This window comes from Megascapheus bottae, chromosome 35, assembly GCF_031878675.1.
Source record: "Megascapheus bottae isolate mThoBot1 chromosome 35, mThoBot2.hap1, whole genome shotgun sequence".
Lineage (NCBI taxonomy): Eukaryota > Metazoa > Chordata > Mammalia > Rodentia > Geomyidae > Megascapheus > Megascapheus bottae.
Genome location: NC_143543.1, coordinates 4,524,182 through 4,539,584, shown reverse-complemented (window position 1 = coordinate 4,539,584; position 15,403 = coordinate 4,524,182). Strand labels below are relative to the sequence as shown.

The window sequence follows — 15,403 nt, the reverse complement described above, 5'->3', positions numbered from 1 at the left end:
ATCCTTTAGCCAGAAATCTGGCCCCAGTGCTGCTGAAGTCCATCCCCTGTGCCAGCCACAAGCCTGGTAAACAAAACCTGCCTGTGAATTTTTCAGCTTGTTTACACAAACAAACAACCCGAACTGCAAAACCTCATAGCCAAATCACAAAAGAAAAAGACTTTCTGAAGTGTGTAAATGCCGAATTTAGTGGAGACACAAGTTTTCTTTCCTGCCCTGACCCTCCGCAAAAAAAAAAATCCTGAAGAATACCCTTTTTTATTTTTTTATTTTTTTGTTCTTTTCCTTTGTTTGGGTTTTTTTTCTTTTTTTTTCTTCTATCCCTTTTTAATTTGCATTTTTAGGTGTTCTTATTTTCTCTCTACCACCCTACCTACAACTTTTTTTTACTCTTTCCTCTCCAGCATCCCTCTGTCACTGTGGTTGTTCCTGGAAACATAGTGACAGCTCTGGGTACAGTCTGAATACAAACGATATCTATATTGATACAATCACCTGCTTATTAATCTCCTAATCTCAACATTAGTATTTCTTAGGTAAGAGCTCACAATAGTGAGGAATCTCCCCCCACCATTATATTTTTCTTTTCTTTTTTTGATTTTGTTTTTTTTTCTTGTTGGTGTTATTCTTGTTGATTTTGCTTGTTTGTTTTTGTTTTTTGTTTCTCTGTTTTTTGTTCTGTATGTTTTTTTTTGTTTTTCTATGCTTGTTGTTGTTTTTGTCTTACTTTGATTTTTTTCTTTCTTTCTTTTTAAAATTTTTTATCATTGATATCTCCTATATCTACCTCCCTCTTTTCTCGATATATTCTTATTACCCTTCTTACTTTCATAAGATTTATCTAATCCTTTCCAAACTTTGAACTCAAATACACTACCTGCTTATCAACTTAGGTCTGTTACCCTTACACTATACCTTTTCTTCATTAGTACAATAATCTTACACTCCTACGTTATTCCCTCGTACCTCCCCTCTTCTCTCTCATAATATTTTTCTATCTCTGTTCCTCTTTTCATCTTTCAACTCTTATAATGCATGGATCTACATTTGATGGTTGTTGAGCAATACCATATATCTAGGTGTTCAATATATTCTAGATCCAGAGGGACCTAAACTCAATAGAGATTTTATTGAGAGACTTATTGTTTGTTCATCAATCGGTTATCAGTGGTTATATTAGACTGGTCTGTAAGTGCACAAACAGAAAGAGTGATAATACCGATCAAAAATTGTAAACATCTAGTGTCTCCCAGCTAAAGAGGCCTAGGTTGGTTATATCTGAAAAATTATAATATTGTTTAGTATTAATCTGCTCCCATTTTCGAATGGGCAGAAGAAGAAACTCAAAAAAATGTCAAATCAAGGAAAAGCATCCTCCACCCAATATAAACAAACAATCACTGGCAAACCTACAGGAGAGTCTTCCACATGCTATATAAATGCAACTGACAAATATCCTTAATGAAAAATGTGAAAATATAAAGTAAGAGATAAGGAAGGAAGCCACAGCTAAACAAGAGGAAACCATAAACAAGGTGATATGTGAAAAAGGAGAAGCCATAATGGAGGCCATAATAAAGGTTTGTCAAAGAAAAATGGATGAATTCATAGATTCACAAACAAAAAGGTGACCGAACTCCAGCAAATGTCCAAAGAGTATAAAGCTACTGAGCTAACCACTCAAATGGAAATCAAGGAGCTACAGAAATCCATACATGATCTAAAAGAAGAGATGCAAGGCATCAAAAATGAGCAATTAGAAGCAAGGTGGATGAAGAATAAAGTAAATAGCTCTGATATAAGGTTAGACAATGCAGAAGAGAGAATTTCCGAGGCTGAATATAATTTAGTTGTTACAGAGAAAGAACAGAAACTGAGTGAATTCAAATCTAGGAAATATGAGAAAACGCTACAGGAGATCCAAGATCCAATTAGGAAGCCTAATTTAAGGCTAATTGGTATCGAGGAGGGTCTGGAGAAAGAGGTAAATGTTATTGGAAATATACTTCAGGGAAGTATTCAGACATGTTTAAGCAAGCTATTTTTGTCTATCCTTTCCTCGGCTATTAACCCATAACGGTAATATATTCTGAGCATATGAAAATATGGAATATCTTTTTTACCATATATTTTATTGTAATTAATAGAAGGGTTACATTATATACACCAGATTGTAGGTGAATTTCTTCACAAACATTGATACCCTTTCTCATGTCTTGGTCCATATTTCCCTTCCTCACACTCATCTTGTTTACCCCCTTCCCTATCCTATTTCAAATAACCAAATAAGCATATGTATAATATATCAGATAACAAGGTAAAATACTGTAACAATATGAGATAACCAAGGGAGAGCAAAAGAGAAGAGAGGTTACATACTATATTAAGGACAATAATCACTCATTATATGGCTTTTGTTTCTATAACCTATATACATTTAGGAGCATTCTTAAGGGGAAAATGCTAACAAAATGAATGTAAGGATTAAACAGCATAGTGAAGTATAGGCAGCGGTTCTGTTCAGATTCAGAAGAGCCGCTTTGTCTCCCTGCACTAGAATTATCTCCAAATGGATCATAGACCTGGAGGTAAAAGTCGACACACTGAAAACTTTACAAGAAGGAATAGGAGATACATTAGGCCTCCTTGGCACAGGTTGAAACTTTCTTAATAAGGACCAAGAATCACAACAAATCAGAGAAAGGCTGGATAACTGGGACTGCATTAAACTGCAGAGCTTTTGTGTGGCAAAGACATAGCTAGCAAATTAATTAGGAAGCCTACAGAGTGGGAGAAGATCTTCACCAACCAAACAACTAACAAAGGCCTCATATCTAAAATATATCAAAAACTCAAAAAATGGAATCACTCCAAAACTAATCTCCAAAGTAACAACCATCCCATTAAAAAATGGGCCAAAGACTTAAAGAGAGTCTTCTCTGAAGAAGAAACAAAAATAGACTATAGACACATGAAGAAATGCTCAACATCTCTGGTCATAAAAGAAATGCAAATAAAAACAACGCTAAGATTCCACCTCACTCCAGTTAGAATGGCCAGGATCAGGAAAACGAATGACAACAGATGCTGGAGGGGATGTGGCCAGGAGGGATCACTACTACACTGTTGGTGGGAGTGCAAACTTTTTCAACCACTATGGAAAGCAGTATGCCAGTACCTCAAAAGGCTAAACATAGAACTCCCCTATGACCCAGCCATTCCACTACTTGGCATTTACCCAACCATCCAGAATCTAGGGCATACTAAGTCCACTAGCACAACAATGTTCATTGCAGCACTATTCACCATAGCAAAGATATGGAACCAACCTAGATGTCCCTCAGTTGATGAGTGGATCAACAAGATGTGGTATTTGTACACAATGGAATTCTATGCTGCTGTCAGAAAAAAATGACATCGCCCCATTTGTTAGGAAATGGAAAGACTTAGAAAAAATCATATTAAGTGAAGTAAGCCAGACTCAAAGGAACTTAGGCTCAATGGTTTCCCTCATTCTTCATAATCAGTAGAAACCTTGGGCTCTACTAGCAGTGATCTGCAATAGAGCAAAATCTTGATACATAAGGCCAAATAGTATGAAGCTAATTGAAAGGACCTCCAGGATATTGAAACAAAAGCCTTATAACAAATGATTGTTGTCCTTAATGTGCTATGTTGTCTCTCATCTCCTTTGCTGTCCCTTGGTTATCTCATATTGTTACAGTATCTCACTTTGTTATCTGATATATTGAATTCATTGTATTTGGTTTTTTGAAATTTGATAGGGAAAGGGGGAAAACTAAGATGGGTGGGGGGGTGGGGGGAGGATAATGGGTACCAAGACATGTGAAAGGGTATCAATGTATGTGAATTAATGCACCTTCTATCTGACAAATATCATGTAACCCTTTTACTAATTACAATAAAAAATTTAGAAAAAGGACTAAACAGCATAGTGAACTATAGGCAGAAAGTTAGTGTAATTTAAAATATAGAATAATATCTATAAGTCTAGACACTCAGGAAGCTGTTGATTGCTGATCACGGTTTGAGTACAACCTGAAGAAAAATTCGTATCTCTAATTACCCAGCAAATGCCAAATGTGATGTTGGTGGTTGAAGTGTTAAAGCCCCAGCTTTAATCAAACAGCCAGGGACGATAGCCAGGTTTTAAGTTCAAGCTCCAGGACAAGTAATCAAAACACAAATTTTAGCAAAGAATTATGAAAGAAAAAGTAAAGGAAGACTCAACAGTAAAAATATAGTAGTGGAAATGATGGGATAAGTCCAGGCTAATTAAAAAGCATCAAAAATACACAAATTGATATTTAAATTTTGCTAGTTATGGCTAGAACTATTGAGTGTAACATTACTAGAGAAAGGCATAAGAGTCACTTAGTAAATGAAGTGATTCCAAACATATTAAGTAATATTTGACAGAAAAATTCAGAGTAGATTTATTCTAAATCTTCTATACTTTTGAATAATCGTGTTGGTTTCATATTAAGAGGTTCTGTTACACCCAGTCGTGTTTTCCCCTTGAACCCATGCAGACAATTTCTATCTGGTCTTCACAAGTTGATGTAGAATTTGGGGCAAAGATGCAGCCCAGGAGCCCTACACTAGAGACCAAGATGGAGAAGACCTCTACAGCCACTATAAGCCTCTCCTTGTCACTGTGGTAGACAGGCAGGAAAGTGAGCCAGACACTGCAAAATACCAGCATGCTGAAGGTCAGGAACTTGGCTTCATTGAAGGTGTCAAGCAGATTTCAGGCCATGAAAGCCACAGTGAAGCTGGCCATGGCCAGGGAGCTCAGGTGTCCCAGAACCCAGTAGAAAACAGTGAGGGAGTCTTTGTTACACAAGATAATGATGTGGCCACGTTCAGAGTGTATATCTGTGTCAATGAATGGAGGAGAGGTTCCCAGCCAGATTCCACAAAGATTCACTTAGATCATGGTGCAGATGGGAATAAGGAAGTTAGGTGCCCATAATACCAACAGCCACCTCATACTTCTCCCAGAAGAAGTGGCATTGAAAGCCAGAACTACAGTTAGAATTTTAGCCAAGACTGCAGAAACAGTTACAGCAAATGCAACTCCAAATGCGGTGTGTTGTAGAATGCAAGTGACTGTGTTGGGACGACAAATAAAGAGCAAAGGACAGAGAAATCAGAAGATGAGGGAGATGAGCAGGATGTACTTGAGAGCCTGGTTATTACCCTTGACAATAGGGGTGTTCTGCGGTTTCACAAACACCCCAAGAATAACTGCTGTGAGTGTAGAAAAAACAGGAGATATACATTTTAAGCCATCCCTAATGACTCTGCATAACCCAGGATACTTGTTGCTCTTTGCAAGCACTTGTTTCTCTCTCTTGGCATTCTGATGATCTGGGCAATTCACACATTGCTCCACATATGGTGCAGAACTCAAATAACAATCAGGCCCACTTAAAGAATTTAAAAGCAAATTAATAAATCCTTATGTAGATATATTTTTGACATGTCAATAATTACTAGTAAAAACAATATTTTTACTAAATATTATAAGGTATGTTCATTACTATTTTTATATCTAATATGTTCTCATATTGATTGCCACAATCCAAGTTGAAGTTGTTTACTTGAGATGACTAGCATACATGTTGTGTCTTGCATACCTAATAACCTAACAGTAATTCTCTATATTTCTTCATGCTTCCATCATAATTCTCATCCTTTCATGCACAACTCAATGTACTCAACAAGGTGAATAGGAAAGCTTGTACTCTCCTGTATGTGTATTTGCAACATGAATACTTGCCCTGTGGCCCTTCCTTGAAGTTATATTTGTCTCTGCTAATCACCTGTCATGCAGTAAGGAATCCAGAACCAAATCATTTATTGAAGGTATAAATTCATGATATGTACAACATTTGTAGCTTCTTCGTACATCAAACCTGACCCAACACTTGCTCTGTTTTAAGAACATATCTACCCACAAGAAATAAAGCTGTGGAAGATCTGTGTTTCCTTTATAATATAAAAATAATTTGGAGAGAACTGAGACCTTGTAATTAAAAGGGTTTTTCACATAATATGACAGAGATCAAATTTAAAATACGGAGTATTTGCATAAACATAAATACAATAGACTCCATATAAGGTAATTGTATATGTAATTCAGAACCCACTGTATTTTTTTCAAAAAGCAGTATTAGAGGCCAGGAGTTTGGCCTAGTGGTAGAGTGCTTGCCTAGCATGCACGAAGACCCGGGTTCGATTCCTTGGTACCCCACATACATAGCAAAAAGCCACATGTTGTACTGGGGCTCAAGAGCCCTAGCCTTGGAAAACCCAAGGACAGTGCTCAGGCCCTGAGCTCAAGCCCAGGATCGGCAAAAAAAAAAGCAGTATCATCCATTGTCCCAATTAAATTACTAAGTAAGAGAAGGAAGACTGATTTCTTAATGTGCAACATTCTCATACATTTACATGGATTTGGGGGGGGCACTATGCAAGAGTAAAAATTTCTCCCAAAGCCGAGAACATACCTATCTCATTAGCAGTCTCATTCTCTGAGCAAGGATTACAGTCAAAGCAACAGGCAGCCCTTTCCTTCTGAGAGAATTTCCTGAATCCAGGAGCACAAATCTCACTGCAGGCAGAGTGAGTAGGCTAAAAAAAAATCAAATGAGTGCCAGTATCTGTGTAGCCTTTTTCCTAATTCTCCCAAAGTTCTATTATTTCCAATAATTGGATTATGAAACACAGTATTTCTACACATATAAATCCAGTCCGTTGTTTAAATGGTGTTATGGTTTGTACATCATGTGACCAAAAAGGCTTATGTGCTGTCGGGTTGTTCTGTAGTCTGTTGAACTACTGGTAAACATGAACTTTTTAAAATTCAGAGATTAATATTGAGAATGTAAATCTTTGTGGAGCATCCTTGAATTCATGTCATTTCATGTCTCCTACTCATCTGTGAAATGGTAAAGAGCAAGGAGGAAGAATTAAAAAATATGCTATAAGGTAAAGCATAGAACTCCCTATTTAGGATCATGTGAACCACGTATACATATTATGTTCTTATTTTTCAGTATCTGTACTGGGAGAATGTTTTTCTCACAAATTCAATGATTTCATTCAATGATTCCTTTCTTAAAATTATCTATGTAGCAGACCAACCTACAATTAAATGAACTTCCACAGAAGAGATCAAAATAAAACATTCAAACACATAAAGTCATCCCTCACATAACTTATAACAAGGTTAGAACATGCTAAGAAATATGCAAATTGAATTTTTCATAAATAAATATTTAGAAACAAATTTACACTTTTTTGGGGGATGCTGATTCTGGAGCTTGAATTCAGGGTCCAGACACTATAATTGACCTTTTCTTACTCAAATTTAGCACTGTACCATTTGACCAAGAGCTCATGCTTATTTTATTGATTATTAGTGACAGAGTCTCACAGACCTTGCTATCCTGTTAGGCTTATAATTCGTCTGTAGTTTTATATCTCAGCAAGGCAGCCTCCTGATTAGATAGGATTACAGGCATCAGTCACCAGCACACAGACTAGATTTTGTCGTGGTTAAATTAAGATAACAGTTGTCCAGGTATTCCTGTTTGGATTGACTTCAACCCCGTGATAATCAGACCTGAATAGCTACTGTTATTGGAATCACTTGTTCCCATCCAATCAGCTATACATATTTAGGGTAAAGTTAACTTCTATATCCTTAACATGTTACCGTTATATGCAAGCCACCTCTGTTGATTCTATGAACCACTCTATCATATCTTCAGATAAAGACAGTTGATGACCATGTAGAACATTTGGAGAAAATTTTGCTATTTTCACATCAAGATCAAGACCTTCTGGAAAACTCCAAATGTTCACAATGTCATATTCTGCCACCAATTTGCTGTTGTCATCTAAAATCACCTGATCTCCACCAGGATTGTAAAATAATGATTTTTTCAGAAAATAGTGTATCAGAAAGATATACATTATCTTATGGTGAAGTATATTCCAAGGTTCAGTTAGAAAACCTGAACTGAGAAAAGTTCCTGATTGCTTTTAATCTCTGATTCATAATTCAAGGGTAGAAGAAACATCCAATGAAGTACTCCACAGGAGAATCTTTGAAGGAGTAAAAATAATCTTTCTGAATCCTGATCAATTGGCAAAGGAGTACAAAGCATTTTTCAAGAGACTCTTATTTCACATAAATAATCATAAATGAGACATTTCTCATATAGCCGTTTCCAGTTTGCCACAACATAAACTCTATCAGAGTCTATAGTTTGAGTTCCTGAAAATTGTAATAGCTACAGTAGAATGCAACTAGGTCACTTACAAATATATATGCATACACACACACACACACATATATATATAGCTAATTTTTCAGCAGACCATAAAAACTAATAGGGAAGTGTATACATTTGTTCTTTTTCAAAACATTAGTTAGAAATATATTGAGTCTATTTGTAACTTAAAGAATTTGTAAAACCTGGAATTAATTTGGTCCTTGTTATTGCCATGCTCTTCCTTAAGAGCACATGTTTAGACTTCCTAACAGACATTTACAAAAGTATAATTTCTTCAGTTTTGGAAAAATATCTGAAATATTAATGTTATATGGTAAGAAATACCTCTAGGAAGTGACTTGGCTCATAGTTTGTGTGATCCAAATAGGCCTTACCTGTACAGAGGAGGAAACTATCCCTTTCCTATTTCCCATTGTTTGTACTTCTGTTTGATGAAGAAAGAGTTCATGCAGAGCCTGGGCCACAGCATACACAGCATTGTATATATTGTTACTGTGTTCAGACATAATCATGTCAAAAATGTGCCTAGGCAACCAACCCAACAAAGCTTTGTGAGGACAGGTTTTCCATGTTACACAGTCACACTCAGAATGTGAACAATTAAAAGAGAAAGATCACAGCCTAGCAAGGAACAACTCTTTTGGGTATTTGGAAGGGCTAACTGCCTTGACAAAATCTGTGAATCCAGAAAGCTCTGGGGAATGGTGGGAAAAAAATGTATGGCACATGAAATGAACCTTGCATGAAATATGTTCTCCTTGTGGTTAAATCCAACTGTGAGTTCATGATAAAAACTTTGCCTTTTATTAAATACTGCTCAATACACATCATTAAATTTAGTAGCGATTCATTATCAGCATATATGATGAGGATATTTACTGAAGTGTTATTAATCTGGTTATAAAGTACCATAACTTTAAATGACAGGGTAGAGTTTGGGATTGTTAGCTCAAAGGCTACACAAACTCTGTTGTTGGCCATCTGTTCTTTCAACTCAGGAACAATCCACAAACCATTCTCATCTTGTAAAGTTGCCAGTCCACCCAGTTCCAGGTGAATTGAAGCAATAAGGAGACCAGGGCAGTAGGTATGCATGTATCCTTTGAGGGCATCTGATAGAGAGCAGGAAACTTTTGATAGTCACTCAGGGAATGATCAAAAGACCCAAAGGTAAGTTAAAGGGAATGATAATTGGGTTGTAAATGAATGAGAAAATTTCTATACAACACAATCTTTTCTGCAGAAGAAAAAAAAAGCCTCTTCTAAAAGGGAAAGGGAGTGCCTTGAGCCCTAGGAGGCCTGGAGACAAAGGAAGTTCCTTGAGCCCTTAATGGCTTTTCAAATGCAAATAAAGATTAAAGTGTTAAGTGTTTAAGGAAATATCTGTAAAAGTTTTAAAGAACATTAGAAATGGATTTCTGAACAAAATTTGAAAGTGATGTTGTCCTAAATGTTAGTTTCAAGAAAAATTAGGACTACCAAAATGATTGCTTAATTGATAGCTACAGTTTTGAGCCAGCCCGGGCAAATCAAAGTGCCTGTGAGACTGTGGTGTCTAATCTGCCAGCAGAAGAATGCTGGGTCAGAGTTGCTTTGGAGCTCAAAGTTGCAAAGTGCTAGCCTTGAGCTGGAGAGCTGTAGGCACTCAGGCCCACCAGTTTCAGATGCTGGTAGCAGCCCTACAAGCCCCAAAAGCCTAGGCTTGCTTACCTCTTCCAAAGTTGCTGGGAGAAGATGTTATGAGTGTGGCCAGCATGGCCAATTCAAAAGAGATAGCCCTGGGGGAAGGTAAGGCCTGATCCCCCACTGGGAAGTCTTTTAGGCCAGACAAAAGGCCTAACTCTTGAGGTATGCTTTCTACCTCTCCTTCACAGGAATAAGGAGACCATACTGGATGCTCTGCTTAGCTGTGATTGGAGTGACAGTCTAGAGACAGTGGGTGTCAGGATATAGACCTCAGTCTTAGTTCTCCTAGGTTTAAGACTCCCACCCAACATTCATCTGCAAAAAGTACTATGGAAAAATTGATAACCATCCTAAATATGGATCTTTGTGGTTTGTGTGAGTGTGCTTGTGAATCCTTTTAAAATGTATGGCCGATATTAATTTTGCACGCTTTAAGATCTTTATGAATGTGTGTGTGAATGGATGTGAGTAAACATGTTCAAGGTTAAATTGTCAGCATCCAAAGCAATGGATAAATTCAAAATTGAAACACAAGTAACTGGTTAATATGAGTTTTCTAAAGATTCTAAATTCTGAATTTAAAAGTTTACCCCTACAGGTTAAAATGGATAATGGGCCTTGTTTTAATAAAACAAAAGGGGGGAAGCAACCCCCAAGACCAATTGAGGACAGCTATGCTTATATTATTTTAAATTTTTCCAAGGATCAGCCTCTGACTGACTTTCAGCGACATTGGTCTAATCAGACACCTTATTTAAAGGTTGAAGTCCATTGGAGAGATCCTCTTACTGGATCATGGAGAGGCCCTGATCCCCTCATTAGTGTGGGGAGAGGATTTGGATGTGTCTTCTCAGTGGGAAAACCAAACCCAATTTGGGTATCTCCTAGAGATTTAAAATATTGTCAGCAAACAAAAAAATAATTACCCAAGAGCACCCCCTCTTGAGGTATGGTTTCTCCCTCTCATTCACAGGAATAAGGAGACCATACCTAACGCCCTGCTTAGCTGTGGTTGGAATCCTCAGTCAGTCACCTTCCTTCTCCTCATCCTGAGCATCATTATCTGTTGGGGACCGACTGTGGGATCAATGACCTTGGACCTGACCTTGGACCTACACAACGGTATACACAAGGAAGTAACTCTTATCATGATGACTTTAAGCAATGTCAATCAGTTCTTATCATGATGACTTTAAGCAATGTCAATCAGTTCTTATCATGATGACTTTAAGCAATGTCAATCTGTTCTTATCATGATGACTTTAAGCTATGTCAATCAGTTCTTATCATGATGACTTTAAGCAATGTTAATCCTTTCTCAATTATCCTATATGTGATTTGTTTACTATTTTGTATGAATGTAGCCTCTGGCAGTTCCCTAGTTTTAAGAAGAGTATTTAAGGTCGGAACTTAAAATAAACGAGAGAGTCTCTTAGGCGGCAGTCTGGAGCTCACAGTCTTCTTGGACTGCTGACTTGGGCTGTAGTCCTCCCGAACTCCATCTGTTTGTCTCTCTTCTATTTTTTCCTAGTCCTTGCCCCTATTTCAGGAATCCCAATCCGCGAACCCTGGTTTGCTGCCGGCTGGCCCCGGCAATTATCCATGATGCCCACAAAGACGCAACCTACAAGCTTAACTTGATTTCCTGACTGAAGGAATCCTCCAAATAGTCGAGGCCTTGATCTGCTTAAAAAGGTTACAGGAGGTTCCCAAATGCCTCCAAAATGAACTCGATACAAACTATCTATGGACTGGACTATGGTTGGCTCCCTTACCTTCTCCCTTTGTGGGCGGGCCCCTTGGTTACAGTGGGTTTTGTATTCACATTCACATCTTGTGTAATCCATAAGCTCCTTCAGTGTCTTAGAAAGCAGGATCAGGGAAAGCTGTTCAGCTAAAGGTGGTCTGCCAACAATATGCTGTGCTATGAGATGGCGGACTGGGAATTCTGTGAGGTTGACACTGGCCCTTACCAGGATGTACAGGTGTACAGTAGGGTTTCTTTGCTGACGTTGGCCATCCCCCTTATTTCAAACCTCCATTTGGGTCTGCCACCCCTACAGGTAAATTGCCTGAAGTGCTAGTGGTAGTCAATGATGGGTAAGATCTCCAGAGGGGGACAACCTAAGACAGGCACACTTCTCGAGTAAGGCAAATACCTGCTTAATAAAACAAAAGGGAGGAGATGTGGGGCATGTCACATCAAGGGTAAAAGGCCTACCTCATGGCCCAGTGCTCACTTCCTGGTTTTGGAGATCCAACCTGCCTATCTCCTGGTTGGGAGGTTTGGCTGTGGTTTGTGATGTAAAATAAGGCTACCTTTATCCCATGGATTGGCCCCACTGCCCTCTGGATAGCACCTACCTCCCCCTGTCCTGCCTACTTCTATGCTAATACATTCCTGCTTCTTACTTTAGCCCCTGGTGTCTTCCCATTAAAGAGTCTGCTGTGACATTATCTCTGGCGCGTCTGTGTCTTCCCTTTGGACAAGGGAGGGTTGTGTGAAGGCGGCCAGCTGGCCCTATCCTTTAGCAAAGAGTGCTAAAAACCCTGACACAATCTCAGTGAAGATACATGTTAAGTAATCAGTTAAAGTAAGCAAAAGTTGGGTTTTTCTTTCAGGTTTCAAAAAACATGAAAAAGTGTTTTAGTTCTACAACATATTACTTTGCATGTAAATTGTCTCTTGAACTTTGTCACTGATTCTGTCAACTCCTTCCTTCTATATCAACCCAACCCATCTCTCACTTTCCTCATTCCATTGTCATATATGTACATTGAATAATATGTTTTATTTTCCAACATATATATTCCCTATTCTTCTGACCCCATGCACAATCCGTGAGCTCCAACGCCCCTCAGATAAGAAATGACTCATTTATATGGTGTTTGGTTTGTTTTTATATTGTTTGTTATTTGATTGGAGAGATTATGCCCTGGAATTTCACCCCATATGTAACATACTTTCCACATTAATCATATACATACATGTGTTTGTGTTTGTGTATACCTATTAATGTAAATTTTATATTTCTCTGGATTTTTTCTAGTCCTGGGGCTTGAATTCTGGGCCTGGGCACTGTCCTTGAGCTTTCTCAAGGCTAGCACTCTACCATTTGAGAAACAGCACCACTTCTGGCTATATTCGGGTATACGATACTGAAGAAGTGAACCCAGGTGTTCATGCATGCTGGGCAAGCACTCTACCACGAGGCCACCCTCTGGCCCTGTTCTGCATGTATATCCTATTTTATGCTCATGGTTTTTATTTAATATTTACATAATAGGAGCCTGACTTACTTCATTCAACATAATAACTTGTGCATGTGCCTCTGTGCCTGTGTGTGTGTTTCTGTGTGCATGTGTTCACACATGTGTGTTTGTGTTTGCTAGCACAGCTCCACTGACTCTCAGAACCTCATGCAGTTTCTTTGCTTTTTCCCTCAAGGTTAGAACACATTACAAGGGTATACCACACTCTATTACCTGCTTTTTTTTTAGTTAATTAGATTATTCCGTTGTAGCTATGATTACAGGTTTAAGAAACTAGCATATCTTTATACTTTCAAGCCATTTTCTTTTTAAAGAAATTTATTGATAAGACATAAGATTCCAAGTAATCCCTTTGTCTGATCTACATTTCCAATCCCTTTCCAAAGAATGGGACCATACTCAGCCCATTTCCTTGAATACTCACTCTTCGGAATCATAAAATTTGCTACATTTGTAAATCTGGTCCCTTATTTTAATTCTCTTCTAGCCCCTGAAATGGCACCAAATTACACATCTTTAAATATTGCCCCACTCTTCCCACCCTCACCTGTGGAAACATGTAGAGACCCAGTATTGTTCCTATCTGTGCAGATGTTAATCCTGATTGTCCTGTAAGTACTGCTATAGACTTCCAGTTGCACATACAGGAGTAGTTTGGACTATTGTACTTCCCAAAGAGGCAAATGAAGGGATTTTTAAATGCCATTGGAAATCCAAATTGAATATTGCAGATATGAAATCCTAGAGCCAAATTATGTAATAGAACAGGGTTTTCGTTGATCTCTTCAATAGCAAATGTCAAGGCCAAAACAAACTGGTAGTTCTTGAAGATTAACCTGTGTGATTAGTATAGAAATTTAGGAAAAATTATTTCACAACTTATTATTTTGATGAATAGAATTCTTGCTTCTCTGCCAAGGAATATTAAAGCATTACTCCCAATTAAGATCAAATGGGAATGTTGTGTCATATCCTTGTATATATGATTAGATAAGGGCATGAAGAGAATTTGTTATGAACGGGATTCAGAAAAAAACTTGAGTCAAGAAAGACAGCTGGCTTAGTCCCTGCTACCTTACATTTCACAATAAATCTGCTGTGTATTAAACATAAAATAGTCTTTCATGAACAGCAATTTTGCCATTTTTATTTATTTAATGATTCTTACCTTTTATTGTTATTGTGGAGTTTATATGTGGTGGGATTAGTTACATGAATCAGAAAGTGAATAGCAAGTATAATTCTTTTTGAACCCTCTCTCCCCTTTTGTTGCTCTCTCCTGGTTTTCCTTCCTGTCTCCACCCACAAGATATACACTTCATTTCCCACATAATGTCTAGTGAGTAACACAGCTTACTTTTCAAATTTGTTCTACCATTTATGTAGAACAAACACGTTTATGCAGAATAAACAAGGTTAAAGGATATGAAAACAAAAAAATAGCAACAATGGCAACTGAAGTATCTGTTGTCTCATTTTTTTGGAGTTAATTTCATAGAATATTATTTTATATGATCAATTGAACATATCTCCTAAGGCTTTTTCAACCACTCTATTAGGTATGATGCTTTAGCCTCTGGGTGTGAATGTTTAGAATACTATATAATTCACCAGAGACACCAAATATTCTTTTGTCTTTCCCTTGTAATAAGTAACTCGAGTCTGTGAAAACTCTTGTGTTTTGAATAAAAGTTTATGTTATGTGGTTATATGGCAGGCCAGGCTAATTAACAAATCTTCACTTTTAGATCATCTTTCAAATATAAAGTATCCCTTAAGCAATAGTCTATAGAAAGCTGTAGTAGAAGACCCAAATTATTGAACAACTTTACCTGCCAGATCAACCAGAAAAAGAATTTATATATCAGGCCAGTGAATTTTATTTTTATTTATCTAATGAAACAAAACACTTTCATCCAACTTTGAGTATTTCCTTATAGAGAAAGGAGCCTCCAACATGTGGGAAGAAGAGAGAATTGTAAGTAAGCTTTACATTGAAATCCCAGTGCCATGGTCACCATTGTAAAATGCAATGATAATTACTGTCTTCCTAATGTATTTATCAATTGAGAAACTGGAATGAAAGTAAGAGACGAGTAAAGATGATGTAAATA

At 37.5% G+C, this 15,403-nt stretch overlaps 1 pseudogene; it reads right to left on the bottom strand.

Annotated features, from left to right (window-relative positions):
• Positions 1-4,457: 4,457 nt before the first annotated feature.
• On the bottom strand, positions 4,458-10,086 carry LOC150042544 (vomeronasal type-2 receptor 116-like; annotated as a pseudogene).
• Between the last annotated feature and the right edge of the window lie 5,317 nt (positions 10,087-15,403).